At 43.0% G+C, this 25129-nt stretch overlaps 1 pseudogene; it reads left to right on the top strand.

Annotated features, from left to right (window-relative positions):
* Positions 1–424: 424 nt before the first annotated feature.
* LOC147726230 (zinc finger protein 862-like) lies at positions 425–2490 on the top strand (annotated as a pseudogene).
* The last annotated feature ends 22639 nt before the right edge of the window (positions 2491–25129 follow it).

Raw genomic sequence — 25129 nt, 5'->3', positions numbered from 1 at the left:
GTTGGGTTGAGTTAAACTGTGGTGCGTCTTGAACATTGTAGTACCATATATACTTACCGATGTTTTCTTCTGTTGCAGGTTTCACAGCAAGAACCCCATAAATTTAAAGAGGCGCACGTGAGTGCAGGCAGAAGAGGTAATTGTTGGGTTGAGTTAAACTGTGGTGCGTCTTGAACATTGTAGTACCATATATACTTACAGATGTTTTCTTCTGTTGCAGGTTTCACAGCAAGAACCCCATACATTTAAAGAGGCGCACGTGAGTGCAGGCAGAAGAGGTAATTGTTGGGTTGAGTTAAACTGTGGTGCATCTTAAACACTGTAGTATAACAGTTTGCATTCATGAGCTAGGCATCAACGTAAGCCATGTTTCCTTATCTTGCAGGCTTTGTGGGACAGCAGGCTCAAACCGGCGGGTACGGAAATGTTCAAGCGCAAAGCTGTAACTTCGGGAGATTGCAGTGCTTCACCACAAAGGAAGAAATGTTGCCTTGTATTCAAGGAAGAGTGGATGAAGGAAATTGTGGAGGCTGAGACACAGAAGTCACGAAGCAAGGTCCGCATGCAACTCGGGGAACTATTTCAATACAGTCCGGATGTGGGCTTGATTTGCAAAGCATGTGCCGAAGCCAAGATTGTTGGGGACTTTTCCAAAGGGAAGAAATGGAGTGATGGCTGGAAACTGGACTACATGAAACGCCATCTACTTAGCAAAGTACACGAGTCTGCCATGGTGATATTGAGAAACAGAAGTGCTGCTGCGAGGTTTGGTTTTGGAGTACGGGCAATACTGACAGAAACTGCCACAGACAAAGCAAATAGAATGGAAGTAGTTGAACGCCAAAGATCTATGCCTGAGGAGATAAAGATTCTCATCAACAACGTGTTGCTGGCAGTCAAGATGAACACTTCAATGTTATCTGTACAAGACATCCATGACCACTTAGCTTTGTATGTGAAGATACCAGACAGCTGGAGGAGCAAGAACTATGCCTTTGAGTTCCTTGAGGCCATCAATAGTGTGCTACACTGTGAAGCTATGACAGAACTTCGGCAAGCTTTGTATCACACCTTGATAATTGATGAGAGCACAGATATTTCTGTTTCAAAAATGCTCATCCTGTATTTCAAGTTCCGACCTGTAACATCAACTGAGCATAAAACGCAGTTTGGGGGCATAGTGAAGCTGACTAGCTGTAATGCTGAGGCTATCACTACTGCCGTGAAAGAATTCTACACTGCCAATGAACTGGACTTCATGAAAATGGTCATGTTCACATCTGATGGTGCATCTGTGATGCTGGGGAAGAATAATGGTGTTGCTTCTCTCCTTAAACAATCCATTCCTCATCTAGTTGAGCAGCATTGTGTCGCCCATCGAGAAGATTTGGGAGTTGATGATGCCTGGAAGAGGGTTCCAATGATTAAAGAGATGGAGACATTATTGAGGACTGTCTACACTGTGTTCTCCAGATCTCCTGCAAGGAAGTCCAAGCTGGATGAAATTGCATCGGTCACTGAATGTGAAGTTGTCTCTTTTCGACCACTGAATGAAGTCTGGTGGCTTTCAAGGCATTTTGCTGTGCACTAATTCGTAATAACGAAACTGTTCTTAAGTACTTTGAGCATGAGAAAGTTGAGGAGAATGATCCAATTGCTAAATATTGTTATAAAAAGCTATCGGACTCCAACTACCATATTTCCCTTGCAGTACTTAATGACATTCTGGGTGAATTTGCATCTTTGTGCAAACTATTCCAAAAAAGTTCTTTAACTACTGTTGAAGCCGTACAGTATGCAAGAGCGAAGATTGGCCAAATTAGGCAACAGTATTTGGGGGACACTGTCTTTTGGAGCAGCAATGTAAGAGAGCTGATGGTTTTGTACAAGGATAGGCAAGAGTTTGACAGTGGGCCTATTTTGTCTTTTGTTTCCCTTCTTTGTGAGCACATGCAAAAAAGGTTCCCTGAAGGTGAGCTAAAAGAATGGGCAAGTTTTGAGATCCAGGCAATAGCCACACAATCGCATTTTGATTTTGGGACTGAGAATATTGGAAGACTTGTTGAAAAGTATAAAAATGTCTTGGCCCTGGGTGATTGTGAAACACCAGAAGATGTTGTTCGACAGTACAGAGACTAAAAATATGTGGTGGCAGAACATGTTAAGGGTGGGTTATTTACCACCTTTCAAGACATGGTGACTTTCACTGTACGCAATGCTGCTCAGTATAGTGTCGTGTCTCAGCTTGTTGATGTCTGCGCAACATTTCAAGCATCTAGTGCAGACTGGGAACGAGGATTCAGCCTCATGAATACTATCAAGAGCAAATTGAGGAATAGACTAGAGCAGAAGCATTTGGACATGCTGAAGAGGACAAAGGCCTACCTCCTGAACGGGAAAGTTGACCTAGACCGAGTTTATCAGCACTGGAAAAATGGCAAGGATCGCCGTGAGAAGCAACCCTGTCACCCATCTAGTGACGCCACTTGACGTGTCTGAACAGCCCTCTACCTTCTTGTGTATATGTGATATTGTATAGGCTCGCAGCATTTCCCCACCCAATGAACTGTGCTCCAGTTAAGAATATTTATTAAAATCTAATGATGGTACCACCATTGAAGTCTTGTGCTTTTCTAAACTTGAAGTGTACTTGCCAGTGTAACCAGTTCATGTCATGGCGTGCTTATCCAATATTGCAAACTGCCCTTAAGACCCTTATTGTGGCGCTGTATGTGTGAAAATGCACTATCTTTTCGCTTTTTAAAGATACATTTTGGAGTGCCATTTGGCGCCGCAGACACGCGCGGTTTGGTTCCTGGCGCACATAGCCATGGTTGCAGCGGACAGAGACCCTCCACTGCCGCACACAGAGGAAAAAAATTAGAGCGAACATTGCATGTGTGTCCAAATGTTTGGAAGCTATCATGTCAGCTTGTAATGAACGTAAAGGTTTGTATGTTCCTGTGTCCAATGGTTTATTGAAAAATCAGATCTGATTACGTCTTAGATCGTCAATAATCGTTCTGCATAATCCAAAATGTATGTTCTGCCAAAATAAAAAAATCCTCCATTGGTTCGTAGTTTTTTCAGAGTCGTTGGAGGTTGGAGCAGTGCCAGGCTTTTGCCTTCACTTGACAACCCGTATCCTAAAAATACGACATTGAGGTGGGCAATTTTCACATATTTTAAATTGAATTTGTAACCTAGATGAGAAAACCCTAAAATTACGTGGTTCAATCTAGCCAAGAGTTCCATTAACTCATCATCCGTCAGAAAAATATCATCTATTTAGGACAATGCCTCCTCACCAACATTTTGAGGTAACTCTGTCACTCTGTGGTAAATGACAAAATAATCCTGAGACCCTATAAGTATTAGCTTCTAGGTGCTATATTTTGCCAAAAGAATCCATTTGAGATATCCAGTGTTGTTTAGTATTTCTTCTGCACAATGTTACTCATTAGTGCAGAAGCCGGGTTTGCGGAAGCCGGGTGTGGGCGAGTGACAAGCATAGTGCTGAATACAAGCGGTTTTAATTATCTGATTCACTCGTTTTTAACCTGTTGTGTTGTGTCCTATTTGCACTGTATTTTAAAAAGCTGACTAGTAGCTTCTGTGTCCTTTTTGCTGCTTTTATCGCACTCTGCACTTTTAGTCTCCTTGCAGGGACCTGAGGTGGAAAGCCGGGTGACCTTAGACCTCTCAGCATTGCATTCGCTTTTCCCCTACCTCTTATTCCTTCCTTGCTCGCGCCGTGCTGCCCTGCCTGCAGTCTCCCCAGCCTTCCAGACGGCACATCAAGGTGCTAGGAGATTCTCTGGGACCTGCAGGCGCGCGTTTCTGTGGCGGCCATCTTGGGGGCAGGCATTTTCACGGGCGGCAGTCTAGTGGTGCAGACTCGCACCGGACAGCCAGCGACGCCTTAAAACTGCGAGAAGGCAGAGCCCAGGTTAGATCCACACTTGTCCCATTCACCTATGGCCGAAGCCGGGTGTGGGCGAGTGACAAGCATAGAGCTGAATACAAGCGGTTTTAATTATCTGATTCACTCGTTTTTAACCTGTTGTGTTGTGTCCTATTTGCACTGTATTTTAAAATGCTGACTACTAGCTTCTGTGTCCTTTTTGCTGCTATTATCACACTTTGCACTTTTAGTCTCCTTGCAGGCACCTGAGGCGGAAAGCCGGGTGACCTTAGACCTCTCAGCATTGCATTCGCTTTTCCCCTACCTCTTATTCCTTCCTTGCTCGCGCCGCGCTGCCCTGCCTGCAGTCTCCCCAGCCTTCCAAACGGCACATCGAGGTGCTAGGGGATTCTCTGGGACCTGCAGGCGCGCGTTTCTGTGGCGGCCATCTTGGGGGTAGGCAATTTCACGGGCGGCAGTCTAGTGGTGCAGACTTGCACCAGACGGCGAGCGATGCCTTAAAACTAAGTGCACTCCCCTCCGCGCAGCAGATGCGCGCTGCGGAGGCGCCTAAGGAGCGCCGAAGGAAAGCCTGTCTGCGCCCGTCAGCGTCCCGGAGGCGGCCGGGCACGGGCTTGGCTGGTCGGGTAAGCTTACAGGATGATAAAATATACAAGGGATGACCTTCTTTCCCTTAGTCACACTAACGGTAATTGCTTTAAGGTCTGTCCCAAACCGTCCCGGTTGAATAACAGGTGTTCGGCCTGTGGCTGGCAACCAGGCCAGGGACGTATCGCTTTCCTTAATCCTCTGTCCAACAGCACTAGATGCCTACTGCTTAATACGAGGTCTTTAGGCAAGCACGCGCTTGACATCTATAATCTATTGATAGACTCCAGAGCCGACTGTCTGTTCCTGACAGAGACTTGGCTGGGCGAGGGAGCAGGACCTGATATTGCCACTGCCATCCCCCCGAGCCATGTTATCTATAGGAAATACAGAGCCAGTGGGAAGGGGGGTGGTGTTGCCCTAGTTATCGACAGGCGCATCGCATGCTCTATTATTCCCTCGGATAACATCACAGGATGTGAAGTTCTTGCCTTTTTCCTCTCCCTATCACCTCAGCAATCATGTATATGGTTGTTGGTCTATAGGCCCCCTGGCCCTACGGGCACTTTTTTTGAAGAACTCCACACCTTGATTTCCACACTATGCCTCAGGTCCAACCACTGTTTGCTCCTTGGCGATGTTATTATTCACATGGACAATGTGGATGACCCTGACAGTATTAATCTTAATGACATCATTTCATCCTTAGGGTTTTTTCCGTACCTTCGGCCCCCCACACACTGTAAAGGACATACACTAGATCAACTTTTTTCTACCGTTCCGGTAGTCCTGACTGACCTTGCTCCTGTCCTGTGGTCTGACCACTTTGTAGCGGAATTCGAGATCCCTCTCATAAAAAAGAGCGTAGATAGCGGACAGTGGCGCGAAGTGTTTCCCTCCAGAGCTTTCCATCGAGTCTCCCCAGCTATGCTATCGAAGGCCTTAGAGACCCACCCATGCCTGTTATCAGGCTCTCTGGAAACAGACCTTGATCACTTGCAGGGTTGGCTGACCCAACGACTTGCCGACCTAGCCCCTCCCCTACCTCCTAGGACACTATCGGTGACATCCGCTACCCCTTGGTATTCCCCGGCACTTCCCGACAAACGACGGTAATGTAAAAAAGCCGAAAGGATTTGCCGTAAACATTATGAAGCCAGCTCTAAGGAAACCTACAAGGCAATGATTAGAGACTATCACCACGACATCACTGTTAGCGAAAAGTCCTATCTGGCTAGCAGAATAGATGAGGCTTCTAACTCCTGCAAAGAAATTTTTAGGATAGTCAAGGATTTTATCTCCCCTCCCTGGTCCACTCCAAAAATCTTGCATTCGGAGTCCTGGATCTCCGAACTCGCTGACTTTTTTGCCAGCAAAATTAGGACTATCCAGACCTCCTTTGGGACCTCTAACATGAGTAACACTCCAATTCTATGGTCTCTCGATCCCTCTCCGACCTCGACAGGGCCCTTCCTCTGGAATTTTCCTTCACTGTCCCTCCAGTCCTCTTTAGAACTCCTCTCCAAACTAAAATCTGGCTCAACTCTCGACCCGTGTCCTGCCAAATTCCTTGCGCAAATGGCCCCCACCCTCAACCACCTCATCAACCCGATCCTCAACCTTTCGCTCAACACAGGTGAAGTTCCTCAGCCTTGGAAACAGGCACTCATTTTGCCTTCGCTTAAGAAATCAACCTGAACCCTGAATCCCATGCCAACTACAGACCCATCTCCCTTTTGCCTGCTCTTGCAAAAGTGGTCGAGAAACACGTCCACACTACCCTGTCCCACTTTCTAGAGACAAATGATATATTACACAAATCTCAGTCTGGTTTCCGCTCTAATCTGAGCACCGAAACAGCTTTGCTTGAGGTCACCGAAGCGATCAAAGAAAACTTGGACAGGGGAGGAAAAGCTATGCTGGTGATGCTTGACCTCTCTGCAGCCTTCGACACCGTCCCCCATGACTGCCTCCTATCTAGACTCTGGGAGGTGGGTCTAAGGGGGACGGTGTTTAGATGGCTTAGGTCTTTCCTCTCCAACCGCCAGGAAACTATCTGAGCCCCACCTTTTTCTGCTGCGATGCCGCCTCTGGAGGTCGGAGTTCCGAAGGGCTTGATTTTGAGCCCTTCGCTCTTCAACATTTATATGACCCCTCTGGCGGCACTTGTGGAGGGTTTCGGGGCCCAGATCGTGTTGTACGCAAACGACACACAACTCCTGTTCACCTGCGACAGGGGCCACGACTTTGACGGGACGTCTATTCGGGGCTTCCTTGGGGCTGTGTTTGACTGGTTCAGTTGTCACAGCCTCAAGTGTAACTCTGAAAAATCGGAAGTGCTCTTCTTCGGCTGCCCCGCAGACCCCAGATGGAAAGAGTGGTGGCCTGCCACCCTATTCCCTCCTGACAGCGATTCTGGGGCTGCGATAAACCTGGGTATTCAGGTCGACAACCGCCTCTCCTTCAGGGCCCAGGTGTCGGGCCTGGCCGGCAGATGCTTTGCGATCCTGAAGATGCTCAGGAAGTTCTTGCCGCTCCTATCCTTAGAACACAGAAAGACCACGGTGCAGGCCTTGATTGGCTCGCACCTTGATTAATCCAACGTTCTGTACATAGGTCTGCCGGACTACCTCTTATCGCGTTTCCAGGTTGTGCAGAACTCTGCGGCCCGTACCATCTTTGGCCTCACTAGGAGAGCCAGGGCCACTGAGCTCCTCAGAACTCTTCACTGGCTGCCCATAAAGAAGCAGATCGCTTTCAAGGCCCTGACCATCACTTTCATAGCCCTTCGAGGTACAGGTGCCCGCTATCGCCAGAAATGGATCAGTTTCTATCTTCCTTCTAGATCCCTGGGCTCCTCGACTCAGGCCAGGGCAGTCACTCCTATGATCCATCGTGCTCGCTGTGGGGGGCGCTCTTTCAAAAATCTTGCTCCCCGGCTGTGGAACGATCTTCCTCTCTCTCTCAGATCCAGCTCCAATCTGCTGGCATTCAGGAAAGATCTGAAGACCCTGCTTTTTATGCAATAATACCACCCCCTCTAAGCTACGCTCTTTTCGCTCATCCCTTTTCTCCACTCTGGACCTGTGAGGCTTCAACAGCGACGGGACACTCCTTGGAGTAGCCATGCGCTATAAAAGCACCCCCATAACATAACAAAACATAACATAACATAACATAGTGCGGCACTATGTGCATTTTGTACTGCAAATGTGCAGGTGGTATTGTTCAAATGTCTATAGCCTAAGAGAAGATGGTATGAATTGTCTGGTTTCATTATGGGAAACAAGGGATTATTCATGAGCAAGGTGCAATTTTCTATCACACCGTGGTACTCAAGTTGTTCTAGTATTTCCTGAACTTGTTTTAGCTTCATTTGTATTGGGTATTGTCTCTGGGGTTGAGGGACTGATTATAATGTTATTACATGGTTAGGAGTCTCACCATCCCACCAATCATGGTTTCGATAAAGTGCAGGAGCTAGCGCTAGCACCCCCTCCTGCACAGATGAATGTTTAACAGATTCTTGAATGAGTTTGGAGATAGTCGGGAAATTACTGTTTCTCACATTGGGCACTCCTGTATGAACTCAGGTGGCCAATCCTTTTCAGCCAAAAGAATGTCATAACCTTAAATCAGGTTCTCCCAAAAGAGAACATTAACTGTCCTGAGTTTGTCCACCTCCATTTGGTGTGTAAATTCGTATAAACAATGAAGGACACTTACCCTTGTGTCAGGTGTTTCCACCGTAATATGCTCACTCAGCGCTACTACCACCAGAAAATCCATCAGGTTCGGGTGAGCTACTGTGACTTCTGCCAGGCTGTCCAGCATCATCACTTGCCATTTCCTGTTCATAAGAAGAGTCCTCAGCAGCCTGGGCATATCTTATATTGATCCTGGCTAACTTCTTCTTTTTGAACTGAGATTTAGGAGTCTTTTGTTTGTCCACCTTGAGAATGTAGTCTCAAGTGCGATGTGTTTCCCTTTTCGGCTTCACGTGCTCTTCAGATCTTCACTATGACCATCTACCTCTCTCCGAATGCGTAACGGATGAATCCTCCAAAGAACAAGAGGAACGTGTTTCAGTATCCTATACCTGTCAAGCTTTCTAATATTATCACGGTTTCTCAGGTTATATTTTTTATCAGTGGATTCTTGTTGAGGAGACCCACCCTGGTATTGTGTTTGATTTTGTTTATTTTATTTTTATTATCCCACTTCTTTGTGGAAGAATAGGGAGCTTGCTTAGAGTGATCCTTTTCAGAATTACCCCTACCTGTTACCAGGTCTGGCTCCTAAATTATCTCTACTCAGAGTAGCATAGGTTTCTTCAATAATTTCAGGTGATTCTCGCTCCTGCTGTGCAGGAGGGAGTTCCTTGAGGTACCATGTGTTCTGGTATAAACTGCAGCAAAGACTGTAGCCCAAGTGGAACAATCTTCCCTGCTGGATCCAGCCCCATGCGGATGCAAACATTCAATATTTTGTGTTTCTCCTGCTGGCCCATATGGCGAAAAACTGCTTCAAGCTGACCAATTTTCTATGCTATCCAGAAGGGAATTTGCTCCTGACTGGTGGAGACTTTCCCCTTATTGTGATTGTGCAGCCTGAGCTCTCCACGCAGGGTTAACTGTGAGTGTTTGCATAGTGGACTGCATGAGGTTTCTCTAAAGTTGCACTAGATCTTTATATAATTATCTTATTTCTGCTGCGTTTATATTTGTGATATTAGGATGCAGTGTATAAGCAGTTTGGACCAGTCAGGTCACTCCTTTTTTACTCAGAGGACCGAGTCTCACATTTTCTACAATATGGGGAGGACGTCTTTAAACCAATTTATGTGCCCTTGGTAAGTTAACAATATTTCTATGTCCATGTATGAAAAGTATTCCTCTTGTGTTTCATCTTCAATGTAAGTGTGAGGCAATTGTGTACATGTATCGGCAGCTGCGAACTTAACCCAGGAATAGAATACCTCTGTTCTTACTGTTTCGTGTGCCTCAACCACAAAGGCTACGTCTCAACCAGTTACCTGGATGCTGTAAAGTACTAATTTCATAGTAACTGCATGACTGCAATTTTCTGTAATATACAGCATAACTACTTTTTCTCCAAAATCCTCACTTGCTTCTCTGTGTACAGACATTGTGTGAAGTGAAAAAGGTTTTTATTAAATGATTTTATGGTGACAGGGTTAGCAGAATGTGGGAGAATATTTATCCTACAAGCTTGACAAACCTACAGCCAATGCATAGGGTAAACCTAGTCAGCTGAGGCGGATTTTTCATCCCCACCACGATTGTCTGTGGGTTGGAGGTAAATAATTCTCTCTGAGAAAGGCACAACTGAACTACACAGATAGACTTGTTAAAGAGCCCAACTAACGTTGGGTGCCATATTGTGCAGCTCCTACTAGGAGAAGTGTGGCTCGGTGGTTAGAGCGGCAGACCCTGATGCAGAGGTCAGACCCGGGACCAGGTTTCAATTCCCGACGCGGCAGTGTCTTGAGCTCAAAAATGTCCACGGACTCGATAATTCTCGCCTCGGTGCCTACTGGAATCATGGGTTCACACTCTGCAACTCTGGGCAATAGCTTGCTTAATCTCCACTACGGCCCCACCGCGATGAGATGCCTGGTCTTCACCTTGGGGATGCCCAGTAGGGGTTATCTCGCAGGGAAAGCCAGGACGGGTTCCCAAAGCAAGCGCTAAGAGACCTGTCGGTGATTTGGCGCTATATAAATCGAAATTAACATAACATAACTAATCTGTAGTGTCTGCACATTTTGTTGGACAATATAAACTAGGGGCTTGGTGCCTAGACTGATTCCGGACACTCCAGCAGGATAGGTTGGTCTAGAGATCAACTAGCTCACAGTGCCACCGTAAACCCCCCTAACCTTATCAGGGAGCGGATGGTTTCTGCCAACCACTGAACATGACAACCCTGATGGCTCAGGGATCGTGGAAACAGTCACTTGTGCTTACTTGTGCTTAGAGACATATACAGAATACACAGTGGGATGTTTTCAATATATGTATTGAACCAACATTATGCTTGTATAGAATACATGTGCTGCGGAAATCAGTAGACAGAAGCAGGTGAAAGTGATTACAAACACCAAAAGCATAAATAGTAGATATAGTTCTACAATGGTGCTTGATATATACTGGGTATGCAAGCAAATAAACAAGGCAGTTATCTGGCTTACTCCTACTATGCAAATCAATAATTTAAGTGTATCTAGAGTGTGTGTAGGTGTGAAGCCAAGAATCCCCCCTAGGGATGAGTCAGCCCCATTACCTGGTGAGAGAGAATGTAGTAGCCCTTCTTGGTCTGGGCACCCTCTCACAGAGAAGTCAGACCGCTGCATGGTGAAGTCTCCGCAGGCAGAGACCTTCAGTGTCAGCTGAAGAACCTCCTCTGGTAATCTATTGGGCTGTTCATTATTTATAATAGAAAGCAGCCTTGCGATGTACTTGTAGATTAGTGATGTTATGGATATGTAGATAGTCCTGTCGCCTGTGGATGAAGATAGGACATTTGTACATAGAGCGTAAAGAGGCCTAGTACATGAAATTCGAGGCACCTTGATAATGTTGTGCTAAGCTCTATGTGTAAAAACAGTTGTTTCAGAGAAAATAATCCAACATTGTTGTGCATGCAAATATGTGCAAATGTTCACGGTTGAAATGTTATTGTAAGGACAATGTAAGAAATTAGCTGTTTCACTACATAGGACTAACCCAGGAACATAACACCACCACCTCCCCTGAGTAGAACTTCGAGTGCTCTGCTTTGCTACCCTGCTAGAGTCAGGTGTTGTCACGAGGTATTTAGTTCCCAGTAGACATATTGTTGTGGACTTATCACTTGTGAACCTTAACAAATAATAATGTACTTTCTCACATGCTTGAAAAGTTCATGCCAAGTTTTTAAATATGTTCCAGCACAGTACTGCACAAACACTAAGTGAGTGAAAGTGTTAATGGGGTTATAGTGGAAAGATGTTTCCACAGGGCAACATTTTCTATGTGGTGAAAACAAAGAGAAAAATAAACATGTAATTATCCGCCTGGTGATAATGCCACTTGTGGAACATTTGTGCGTGGGAGTAGCAAACATCTATTGCAGTTGAAGATTTCAGGAACTACTTTGGGATTTCCTTGCAAAGCATATAAAATTCTGTAACCAGGTCTACTCATAGTGGTAGTAGTATGAGATATATTTCTGGCTTTTGCAATTTGATCTTTGTGACTTGCAACCATTTAAGGATCACTAAGCCAGAATCCTGCGTTCAGTTCAAAGATGGCGCAGAGCTGCACTGCTGTATAGTGGATTCTTTACTTGAAATAAGAAAACACAATAATTGATTCCAAACTTCAAAATTACAATGCTACGTGCTAAAATATGAACTTTAAAAAGTTACATAAATACTTTTTTTTCAAAATATAAAATATTCCTCGTTTACTGAGCCGGAAGAGTGCTATTGCCACCTGCTCTTTAGTGTCAAGTTTTGGGGATCAAAAACGCAGGAAGTGACATCCCCTCGAAAGGTCTACAATTTCGCCTATTTTTAACTGTGGAACATGGCATGCTCTGATGTTGCTTTTTCTGAGTGAAAATTGAGGCAAACCAGCATGCGGGGAGCGTTCACAGTTGACACACTTTTTCACAGTGTTTGGAGATGAGATGCCTCCATTAGTGCTTGAATGCCCTATTGTTGAAAATTCCCAGTTCTCATCCTGCGCCGAGGCTCCCGCCATCACAGCCAGCACGTGAGCTTGCAGCCCTGCTGAGAACACTCACAGCCCAGCCCTGCTAGCACTCTCAATTAATCCAGTTACATTCAACAGCCTAATGGTGAGAAATTGTTTCTATTTGTTTCCTGCTTCCCCATCTCCAGAGACCGCCGTTTTGTTCTCAATAGAAGGCGTGCGGATCTAAAAACTTGTTACTAATTGTTATCGCCGGAGCTCTATTGCTTCTGCAGCAACCTAAGGCAGGGGCCTCCCCAGTGCCTAGCCGCTCGCCTGCTGACTTGTAAATGGGCAAAACTATCCTAGCAGATTTGCAATTAGCTTTTATCTTGCACTGTTTATTTCTTTTAAATGTTCTGCCTTTAAGTGCTATTTGTTCCTAAAATTTTGATTACAATGCCTTTGTTAATGTGTTCTTTTCTTTTTTCGGCATGATGATTTTTGTAAACCCCACAGGGTATTTTTATATCCTCATTTCAAGGCTGCAAACTATGTGCGTAATCCGTTGAAAAAAACAATACTATTAACGGTTCAGGTCTAGATCTATCAGACGATGCTGCATTAACCAGTTCATAGCACTAAAAATAAAGACCTTGGGCCTCATTTATGAGGCCTTGCGTCACTTTTGCGCTGCGGATGCGTCACTTTTTGTGACGCATCTGCGGCGTAAAACATGCGCCTTGTTGCGCCATATTTAAAAAGTGACGCATCTAGGTAGATGCGTCACTTTTTAAACCCCTGCGCCACATTATACCTGCGTCAAGTATAATGTATGCAGAGGGGGCGTTCCCCCGCAAAAAGCCACGTAATAGTGACGCAGTGAAATCTATGAGATTTCACTGCGTAACTTTTAGGATGCGGTTGCGTCAAAATCTTGCGCCTGCCTCACAGCAGGCGCAAAACTGACGCAAGCCCTTTCACATGGGACTTTCCCCATGTGAAAGGACGCATTGCTGGAGATGCGTCACTTTTGTGACACACTCCAGCAATGCGTCACTTTTGCGCTTACAGATGCGTCAGAAATACTGACGTATCTGTAAGTCCTTGCGACATGATGCGTCATACATTAAATATGACGCATCATTGGTGTCGCAAGGAGTGCGCAGTGAAAAGTGACGCATTGCTGTTTTCACGCAGCGAAGCGTCACTTTTCATAAATGAGGCCCCTTGTACATTGTTATTTTAAAAAAAGGATCATATATATATATATATGTATATGTATATGTATATATATATATATATATATATAGAGAGAGAGAGAGAGAGAGAGAGAGATAGGCAGATAGATAGATAGATAGATAGATAGATAGATAGATAGATAGATAGATAGATAGATAGATAGATAGAGAGAGATAGATAGATAGACTGATAGACTGATAGATAGATAGATAGATAGATAGATAGATAGATAGATTGATAGATAGATAGAGTGAGGACGATAGATAAAGTGAGGGCAATAGATAGATAGATAGATAGATAGATAGACAGATAGATAGATAGATAGATAGATAGATAGATAGATAGATAGATAGATAGATAGATAGATATATGGCGCGGAGGCTTGCTTTTCAAAATGTACAACTCAAACTCTGTTGCGACATGTTAAAGCTCATTTACATATTATGCTCCTGTAATGCGCAAGCTAACACATTAATACAGTTTCATGTTTATATCTAAAATGTGACAAAAAATATTTCTCGTGAAGGAAACCCAATTCCACTCTTACAAACGAATCTCACAGCCTGTGTGACTTGTGACTCTGGGGCAGTATGTTTTCAAGATTGTTGCCCAAAGGCAATTGTATTTTGTTCCCAAAACCCCACGGAAATCCCCGGTGGTGGGGAAAAATACGAGGAACTGGTTAGGGGTTTTTTAGGGTTCAGGAAAGAGAAGCATTACTGGGAATTAATGGGTTGGGATTGTTTAGGGATTAGTACCATTATGGTCAAGATAAGGGATTTTAGGGTCCAGGGATAAGTAGTGTTTAGGTGTAGTAAGGGTTTTTAGAGTTCAGGGAAGGGTCGCATTAAGAGATGGTTTGAGTTTTTAGGGTTTTACAGAGGGTGGCGCAATAGGGTAGTAAAGTGTGTTGAGAGTTTCGGGAAAGGTAGTGTTAAGGGGTAGAAAATGTTGGGTTTCAAGGAAGCATATCTTTAAGGGACATTAAGGGAGTTTTGGCTTTTCGCATGGAGAAGCAAGGGAGGTTCTCCCCGAGCCTGCGAACCATGTCCACTGTGTGATGCAGCAAACTGAAGAATGGAGTCATGGCTAGCACCTGATGGAGCTGTGATATGGGGGCAGTTTACAGCTATGCATGATATCAAGAGCAGAGACTGTAGATATGGTCAATGGCATAAAGTGGTCAGGACCCTTGCACTCTCCAGGGAGAGCAAACCTTTCACCCATACCAGCTCCCTACTAATCTGGAGCAAGTCCACTAGCCTTTCCTTTAATCTGAGCACACCAGCTGACAGGGGGGACATTCAAGTGACTGTATCTGTCCTCCTGGCAGTGGCTGGGCTCGAAGCTTCAAATAAGCCTCCAGGGCAGCACAGAATTCGGATCACTGAGTCATGCTTCGAAATGATGTGTTTTATTTGTTCAGTTGTGTTAAAAAAATACAAATCATCCAGTGATGTTATGACAAGTTTATGCACCATACATTTGTTTCGTAATAAATGTTACAGAGGCGTAATTTTGCAATCCCCTAATAAAAAAGCTCAAACATTTGGTTATCTGATAAGATAACCAGTTAAATTCAGATTGGTGTTTCCTGGGCTATTGTGAACAGGTAATAGGACATAACACATAATAGAAGCTTAACCTGTTCCTATTTCAAGCAGGGTGAAGTAATCCTGGAGAAATCCCATCATTCAAAAGACGATCCCATTCGAATCAATGTTGTGGAACAATTTGTGGGAAGTTTACTTGTAAGTTGAAATGTTTGATGAGAAGGGCAAAGATGAATACCAGGAATGGATGGGTGAGTTCTAATGACTCTCACATGGATTCACCTGTGCTGGTGAGGAGGAGATATTGAAGTAAATCCATGTGTGTCCCTGAGGTAGAAGAAAACACAGCCTACCTACTGTAGCCTGAGAGCCCTCCAAGCCATGGCTCAGCAAGGCATACCTTTCCTGAAGATTGTGAGGCTCCCCTCTCAGTAGGGCGATGTCCTGCTGATCAGCACATCACACACACTTGATCCAGTGGTGATGGTAGGTGAGTGTCCGCACTTTTAGCTTTCTCGCGGATTGTGGCACTATAAGGAACAAAGGTAGAGCAGACTTTTTTACCTACCAGCTGGATGAAAGCAATCCATCCACCAATAGACAGATAGAATGTGGATGAAACGAAAGACTAGATCAACAAAATATACTAATAGGAATAACAATGAATTGTGTTATTTTAATTAAGACATAGAAGCATTGTTGATGTCTGTTGGGTAAAGCTCTATCTACATAGTAAACTGGGGATAAAGAATGAGGTATATCATCATAGGGTACTTAATTATAAACCATACACCACATAATTTTGGAACATCTAACAAGTTGGCAATAATGTAAATGGCAGTCCTCTGGATGCCATTACATGTGTATCTTATCAATCATAATGTGGTGTCTTACAAGAACAAATTTACAAATTGCCATCAACTTTCCCAGCCAAGACTGTAAACCTCTAGGCAAAATAACACACCTGGTCGCGAAACAAGGGGAAATGAGCACAAAATATTTGTCGGGGTTAATCCCCATGTCTCTTTCTATAAGCATTAGCTGAAGCAGGCTCACTCAGGAGGCGAGAGGTGTGGCTCCGCGGCCAGGGTGACTGACTCCGGAATCTGGGGATCACGGTTCGATTAGCCCAGCACCATGTGACTCTGGGAAATAGCTTGCTTAATCTTCCCGATGACCCCCAGCGCTTAGAGACCCTAACGGGTGATGGTTCGCGCTTTACAAATGTGGATTCATATTATTATTATTATTATTACTCAAACTAAGTATTCTGCCCCAAAGCCCCTCTCTATGTGTGTGTGTTTTTTATTCGTGTTCATGATAGAATGTCTGGCTCTTACCAGACTCGAAACAAAACCCTTTCAGGCATGGTAACTCTACAAAGAGAGTAATGCCACATTCGAACATGCCATAGCGTTATTGAATTATTATGATTTGTGGGTAGACTTTTCAAGGAAACCCACAAGTTCTCAAGCTCATGCTGTAATATCTCAGATCAGGAATGCAGTTCTGCTATTTTAAGACTGTTCTTCAACTAAAGCTTTTACATCTGGCATTCATTTAACCATTTCCATTTTAAATTAATCTCTAAAGCAGAGTGTGTACAGCTCAAACCTATTAACTATTGGCTTCATCTTGCAAAGCAGTCTCATTTATCTTTCAATCAATTGAAACTGCAAGGGCATCTGCACTCTGTCTCAATACATGCTGAGCAATAAAACAGTTACCACAACCCTCATTAGTCTTCTTATCTTGCAAATGATCACTTATTCAGTGCTGGTTTTAGGGTGATACAACTGATGCTTCCAACTGCATGCACTGCCTTCAAAAATATCTTAGGGGCTAAAGGCACCTGCTGCAGAGATTCGGTGTGCCCAGAAATCTTTAGGGAATAATTAAATTGGCAAGATTGCTGTGGTGATTAATTACATTGTTGGTGAAATCTGTGTTTTGTCTAGTCACAGTTTCGATTCATGCTAACATAGCACAAAGGGTTAATGTGCCTGCTGCGAACAATGTAACAAGGAGCTCACAGATTGCAATTTTTTTAGATAGCTCAGTGGGTTACTGATTTTCTCACAGAGATCCGTTTGTTACCTGTAACACATAAGTTACAATTCTTCTTATGTGGCGCAGTGAGCTGTGAATAGGAATCAAATATATTTAGAACTTCATAGTTTTTTTTATCATTCTTTCATTTTTGAAGTTTTCTATAAATGGTTCCTTTGCATAGAAAGACATTTGTATTCATGCAAACAAGTCCATCCACTGCATTACGTTTTAGATCTTGACTTTGTGTTTAGCCTGACCAAGCTCTTTTAATATACAGTGCCTACCAGTGTGGATGATTTCTGACACCTGCACCTTGAAGCCTTCGTTGTCCTATTTCTTATTCGTATACTTTGACCGTTGTCCATTGTCTTTGTGTGATCCATTGTCTTTATTTGATAGTAATGTGTTCTGTAAGGCGTCTTGACACCATACTTTGGAATGAGTAGCACTATAAGAAATAAAACGTGTGTGAGAGAGGGGCTGAAAAAAGAGGATAGGCACCTGTGAAGTTCCAAGGAACAGGATGTCTTGGGGTAAGGGTGTGGAGACCACAACGATTGTGACATAGGGTTAAACGAACACTAAAGCCAGCTCTACACTTGTGAATTCTCTGTTCTGAACTGAACATTGAATCCCATATTTGCTTCCTGTGACCTATTAAACCCTGTTTCTTTCTTACATAACACAACAAAACATGCCACAAAACAATGCTTCTCCATCTTTTTTCAGTTCTTTGCTTGTTGTTTTTCTTGGCATTGACACACTAGATTTGAAGTCATTTGAAAATAAGTTGTGCAGAGCCTACGTAGTGGGTGTATTCTTCATTTACAGTTTTTCATATGTACCCGATTCCCTTGAATCTACGTCTTTACCTTTGAATTACATCTGTCCCCGGTCACTAACCTTTCCCTTTCTCAGATTCATGCCTCCTTGCCTTCTTTTTGTTTGCACTTGTTAAATTGTTTTCTCACATTCAGTTTGATGTAAATAGAAGCATGTCTTCTTTTGGGCGACGTACATCTCAAGATTGAGTGAGCTACATAGGAATTCATGAGTAAATAAGAAAATAAATAAATATAAGAATACATATAAGAATAAGTAAATAAATATATTCTCAATATCTGAATATGAGGATATTATTTTGATCATGACTATTGGTCCTTTACCTTTGATGAAATGCCTATTTAATAGTAACAGTAAAAAACAGTATATTGATTGACTACTTAAAGAATAGCAATATACAATTGAACATTTTATGAACTTAAACAGACATCAACCAAAAAAGGACTACCCTCTATTTTGGGCAAAATAAAAACTTAATAGTCTTGTCCTCACTATTCATGCTTTTCGGCTGGTACATAGGCCTGAGCAAAATTCAAATCACGCCGGCGTAATTTGTGTAATTTAAGAATTCCAGAAATTATGTCATTACACAACTTTGCGCAATTATTTGCAATTTGGGGTAAAAAGATATAGGGAACAGAATAAATGTAATACAAACATGAGCAGATATTCTACACGGTGCTTTGGGGGGTTTTTTGAGCCATTTTTTAGGGGGAAATGCATCCTTGCTTAAAACATTGACGCATGGACGAATTTCATGCAAAAATATAGCTCTAATGAATGGATTTGTATTTTAATTGACTATGTGCAATTTCGCATAATTTTGCAGAAATTTAGCATAATCTCATAAAAGCAAATTATTCTATTTTTGCACACTATTACCTTAAAGTAATACATCGGAGATAAATGTGCTCCTGTTTTTTCCAGATGAACATTCAGTATTTAAGAGGGCCTACTAAATATGCCACATATAATGATTTTATGCCAGTATAGAAGCATTTTAGAGTACCTTGATGGCAGAGCACCCAAAGACATATAAACAGTGTGCAAAGGTAGTTACATTCATATAAGAACGCATGATGGTTCCAGATAAGGTAGACAAAGTCTTCTCTAATATCCCATAATCAACACCTTTGACCAGGATTCGATTTGCAGAAGCAAATAATACAAAACAGTGAACAGTCCAGTTTCTAACAATAAAGCAGGGTGCCTAGCAACAACTATGAAACTCTAAGATTTCACAGGTCACTCTAGGAATTTACTTGGGTGTCTAACTCTTTAACTCAAGTGACTTAGAGTGATATATTTTATATATCACTGTGGACAAATTTGAGGAGCTGGCTACTTCTGGCATCTCATCAAGCACACATGAATCCTTTTTGGGGGTGCCTTTGTCCTTCGGGGTCACTACCAGTTAGAATCTACTCTTATATGCTTCCAAAGGCCTTCTAGGGTGCTTCCCCTCCTCTTCTAGTGAAGTAATTCAAGTAATCTTTTTGCTAACTTGGTGCACCAACCAGTATTGCAGAAGTGCATATGGGCGCCTTTGCCCGTCTGTAGAACACATGCAGTGTTCACCAGACATCACATTGAAGTAGTCCAGGCCTGCTCCACACCCACCCAGCATTCTCCTCTGGGCAGGGCCGAACTGGGAGTCAAAACCGGCCCTGGCAAAGTGATCGGCCGCCCCCGCCCCACCCCCAAGTTCTTTGCCAAGCCCGGTTTTCTGCTGCTTTTTTTACAGGGACGATTTTGCAGCTATGCTGCAAACACGGCCCTGTAACAAAAACGGCTCCCAGGGGCCCAAAACCGGCCGCCACCTGTGCGACGCACAGGGGGATTGACGGTGCCCGCTACGGCCAGTCCGGCCCTGCCTCCTGGTGCTAGCAGAGTAGCCAGATGCCTCCTCTCCTTCTGACTGCCATAAGCCCTCAAGCTACCAATTACAGGAATGAGACAGTAGATAGCACTCTCCATACCTGCAATACACAGGCAACGGTGTTCAGTCACTTGCAGTTTGCCTGTGTATTCATCTGGCACCAGAAGAACCAACTCATAGGGCAAACATAGCCAAAAGAAGTCAAAAAAGTACAAGGTGTGTTCTTCCGTTGGGTCTCCAGTAATTACACCCTCAGCTAGCCCAGGAGCCGGGTGGGGAGCTAGTGCTACTGACTCTGCAGACAGAGTCAAAGAAAGGTCCAAGTCCGACATGTCCAAACTGTCCCTCCACTCCAGAAATTGTTCAGCCATTACATGGGTACTTGCTTCCTCTTTTGTATCTCCTCTGCTTCTCAAAGGCAAGGATTTAAAAACATAGGTGAAGAGTTTCAGAAGGTGGGATTCCATATCCGGTACTGAGATGTCACCTCCCCTCTACATTCCAAACAGATAGCAACAGGACCCATGAACCCACTGCCCAACACTCCTGTATAGCCTCTTGGAAGACTCAAAATGGAAGCTTGGTGCAACATTAGAAAACATCCATCTCTGGGAGTCAAACTCCATACAATCTGATCTGGTTTTTCCTCTCAACACTTCAAAGAAACCCCCGGTGGTAACTTGTGTTTGTCCCGTGTCATCTTATCATTACTTCTATTTGCCTGATAGATATTTCATCCCCATTCCTCTCCTCTCCCAAGAGAAGGACAATCACACAGAATGAGCACATTGTTTAAGGGGAGCTTTAGACTCCAGGTTTAGCAGCAGGGGACTCAATGCATTCAAATATGGTATCTAAATGCTTGAATTCTATTAAGGCTGGCTCAGGGAAATTAATCTATGTTGGAAATTGGGTTACTAGTTGAGGGGGGGTGAATCCCTGCTCAAGAAGCAGCCACACTCTTTGTCAGGTTGAAACACAAACAAACCCCAAATTAACCTGTGCTTAACCAACAGCAGCTATAAAGTATTTATGCAGCAGTTCAAACAGTAATAAAGTGAAAACAACAAAAAACAAAAAAAACCTGAACCAATTTGGAAAAATAGAGTAAAATGTAATACATTATTTCAAATCAAAACAACAGAAATCTAAGCAGTAGAACCAGAGATATGCAATTTCAAAGTTTCTAGTGAAACTAGTGCCTAGAATCACAAAGCAGCAACTGTGGTTTTGTGGTCATGCCAGATCGGGACAAAGTCAGAAGTTCAGGCAGAACGCGATGGAGGACAGACGGAAACAAGGATACAAGGACCAAGTTAGACTTGCTCAACAAAGTACCTTAAATCGTGGTTTGCGGATCGTTTAGAGATCCTGTGTCAAAGGTGCATCATGCAGTGGTGCTTCTGAGGAGCTGCACTGTGGAGACCAGCTTTGTCATCAAGGAGGAACTTAAGATGCGAAGTGCTGTGTCAAAGATACATAATTCACCAGTGATTCCGAAAAAGCTGCAGCGCTGTGATACAAAGTCTTGCATCGTCATTGAGGATGCTGTCTATGAGGGGCTTTAGATGCGATGGCCTGCATTCAAAAAGTGTTTTGCAGCGGCAGTTCCAAGGAGACTTCAGGCTTTAATGAGAATTTTGCCATCAGGGATGCATCATTCTGTGTCAGTTACAAAGCAGATCTGTGAGAAGATGATCACAAAGACCACAGCTGGGATGGCAAACACATTCATCACAAAACAAAAAACAACAGTTTAAATGAGGGTCTAAGGGCAAAATTAACGACCTCCAAGCAGACACGTGCCCCAATAATACGTACTAATAACAAAGAATGTCTGAGGGTCAAAGAAAAGGTTTCGGATGTGTATACAGTTCGAAACACAACTAAAGGTGACCAAAGTGATGAAATTAGAGGTGTAGTAATGTGTCAAAAAGCACTACGTCCCTCGGGTTGGGAAAAAGTACCCATCAGTTCCCGCTCGGTACCGCCCTTTGTCATCACGTGGGTTCTCCGTAACCCAGAATAAAAAGTGCTGCCCGTCACTGGATGTTAATGTGACAGACAATCAACCATTGGTAGATATATGTTTCAATGGGTGATACCAAGAATGTCAAATGTCAGGAAGGGTAAAGTGAAAGTGTGAGGTATATAAATTTGGATAGAAGTGAGTAGAAATTGAAAATTTAATGATGTCTCTCAATTCTTCAAATATTAAAAACAATATGAGATACCAGCAGATTTAACAAAATATCTGTATGCAGGAGGGGTCAACATGTTTCAGCATCTGTGGCAAATATATTACGCCACTGCTTTCTTCAGGACCAATATATACTTGCTACTGCAATAATTGGTAATAAAAAGGATATCACCTGTGAATTTCAGGTCATACTCAATATCCTCCAGAACACTGAAGAATTGTAGTGCCAAGAAACAGGATACACAGAGAACTAAAACGAGCGGAAAAAAGAAGACTAACATCACAGAGTTGTCATAACACATGATACATTTTGTTCAATGTATCACTAAAGTATGGTCACCTTGCCCACTACTCAAGTATGAAAAATCGCTTACCTAGTAGGTAGGAGAATAATGCATCACCCCACCTGGCTGCTGCTCGGGCGAGTGGAGCACCGCTCTAGTTAGAAAAAACAACAATACATACAGTCACAAACTTGCTCATATACTATTTGTTACATAAAGTAGTGGATGATTCACCGAGGCGATCACTGATTGACCGGATCGCGTCAATGGTCACACACCATTATCACGCATACAGTCTAAGAGTTCTCTTATGGTTGGTTGTCATCAAAGGTAAACCATGCACATTCATGTTGAACATGCAGTGATGGTGGGAGTTGTATATAGTAGTGCATTCAACGATGCTCTACTTGTTTTACCGCTGCCTACAGGTATGTGCGCATATTGAGTGCCATTTGTCTAGTGGAGTATTCGATAATTATCTAATGCGGTGATCTTGAAGGTTAAAAGTCATAGGCGCAATACCCCAGAGAACCAGGGTAAAAAGCTTTAAATCCCCAATAATATTCTCTTAATCAATATCCGTATGCGCTAAAAGCGGCAACCTCACCAAGTGGGTGCGATACCAGATTTAACCGGGATAAAGATTAGTCATGGACAATGTAACACAACACTGAATATTCCTTAATTGGGGTCCCCTTTCATCATGAGACCTGGTGGGAACAAACCAGTCTCGCATGATAGTTATCATAGTCATAGACCTAGTTACTGTATTGTTTGTCACTGCATTTCTTTAGCACAGTAGTTTATTAAACGCCCTGCCAATTTTTTAAGAAAACACCTTGCCAGTTCTTTAAGGAGCATTAGAGTGAATGTAGAACAGTGCAAAAGGGTTAGTTCTTGGTGTTTTTGTGTTGTTAACCCTGAGTGTTAAACTATTTAACGGAATTTAGGTATTATCTATGTTCTGGTATTATCTATGTGTTGATAACCATTGTATTAAGCTCACCAATTGCACACTTAAAAGGAAAGATTGCTCTCACCTCTCTTATTTTATGTTGATGATGCTCTTTGAATGGTAAGAGATCTTATAGTGACAACCACGGTATTTCTTCATTCAGTCCTTCTTTGTCACTGTTCAGTTTGTACACCAATTTTTGTTCTTTAGTGAATAGATACTTTCCAATATCAGATACATGATCTGGAATATGGGGTTGTTCCAAAACATGTGATCGGACCGTCAGGCAAAGCAAAATAAAGAGTAGATCTATCACGCAGTGGTCCCCAGCTCACCCGGATAGACGGCAATTCCTGAATTATTCTTTTGTAAAATATAGTCTGCGACCAGTTACTTGTGCCAATGAAACTAAGGCCGATATTGTTTTATTAACAGAGAGGGATAATTCAATATCGGTAACCTTATTTAACGTGTTTTAACATTTGCGAACTACAACTCCCAACAAACTTTTTGTAGTTCAAGATCACGTGATGTGCCAAACACGTGACCGAACTGTCAGGCAAAGTGAAATAAAGAAGGTAACAAACATGCAACGGTGCTCCCCCAGATTGCTCAGAGGTACGCAACGGTGCATCGACGGACGGGTTAGTGCTTAACCTGCCGATCACTGGAGAACAACACTGGTGCTCTGACTAATCTTTATCCCGGTTAAATCTGGTATCGCACTCACTTCGTGAGGTTGCCGCTTTTAGCGCATACGGATATTGATTAAGAGAATAGTATTGGCGATTTAAAGCTTTTTACATTGGTTCTCTGGGGTATTGCGCCTTTAACTTTTAACCTTGAAGACCACCGCATTCAATAATTATCGAATACTCCACTAGACAAATGGCATTCAATATGCGCACATACCTGTAGGCAGTGGTAAAACAAGTAGAGCATCGTTGAATGCACTACTATATACAACTCCCGCCATGACTGCAGGTTTAACATGAATGCACATGGTTTACCTTTGATGACATCCAACCATAAGAGAACTCCTAGACTGTATGCGTGATAATGATGTGTGACCATTTACGTGATGCGGTTAATCAGTGATCGCCTCGGTGAATCATCCACTACTTTATGTAACAAATAGTATTTGAGCGAATTTGTGACTGTATGTATTGTTGTTTTTTCTAACTAGAGCAGTGCTCCACCCGCCTGAGCAGCAGCCAGGTGGGGTGATGCATTATTTTCCTACCTACTAGGCAAGCGATTTTTCATACTTGAGTAATGGGCAAGGTGACCATACTTTAGTGACACATTGAACAAAATATATCATGTGTTATGACAATTCTGTGATGGTGTCAGACGAAGTCTTCCTCGGAATCTGATGCGATGATATAAGGGCCCACCTCTCGATACCTCCAATTCTGATTGTAATTATTACACAGAATATTGAAGTGATCAAGCGGGGGGAAAAGGGGAGTTGGGAAGGGAACAGCTGGGAGGGAGATCTGAAAAGGAAAAAGTTAGACACACACTAATACCTATTTACTTATATTTCAGTAAATTTTCCTTAATGCAAGCAGCAATCTAAGCATGGAGTTTTCATGTAAAACTAGATTCACTTCACAAAATTCTGTGGAATAATATCGCAATTAAACCTCTTGCAATTTGACCTTTTATACTAATTATTCTCCAAATGCTTGATATTTCTTTGCACATAAAACATCTGTACTTTTCTGATAATAACTCTCTCAGAAAAAATAGCACGATTTACATTATCTTCTGTAATAGTATCAAAACCTTTAAACTTGTTGACATAGCACGAAACTGTGTATTGCAAAACACTCTAATTTTGTCTTGTTATAGCTTCATAATCAAGTTACATGTAGAAAACATAAGCAAGAGATTTATCTTGTT

Source organism: Lissotriton vulgaris, chromosome 3_1, assembly GCF_964263255.1.
Source record: "Lissotriton vulgaris chromosome 3_1, aLisVul1.2, whole genome shotgun sequence".
Taxonomy (NCBI): Eukaryota; Metazoa; Chordata; class Amphibia; order Caudata; family Salamandridae; genus Lissotriton; species Lissotriton vulgaris.
The sequence above is the reverse complement of the archived record's forward strand: the minus strand, read 5'-3'. Positions and strand labels throughout refer to the sequence as shown.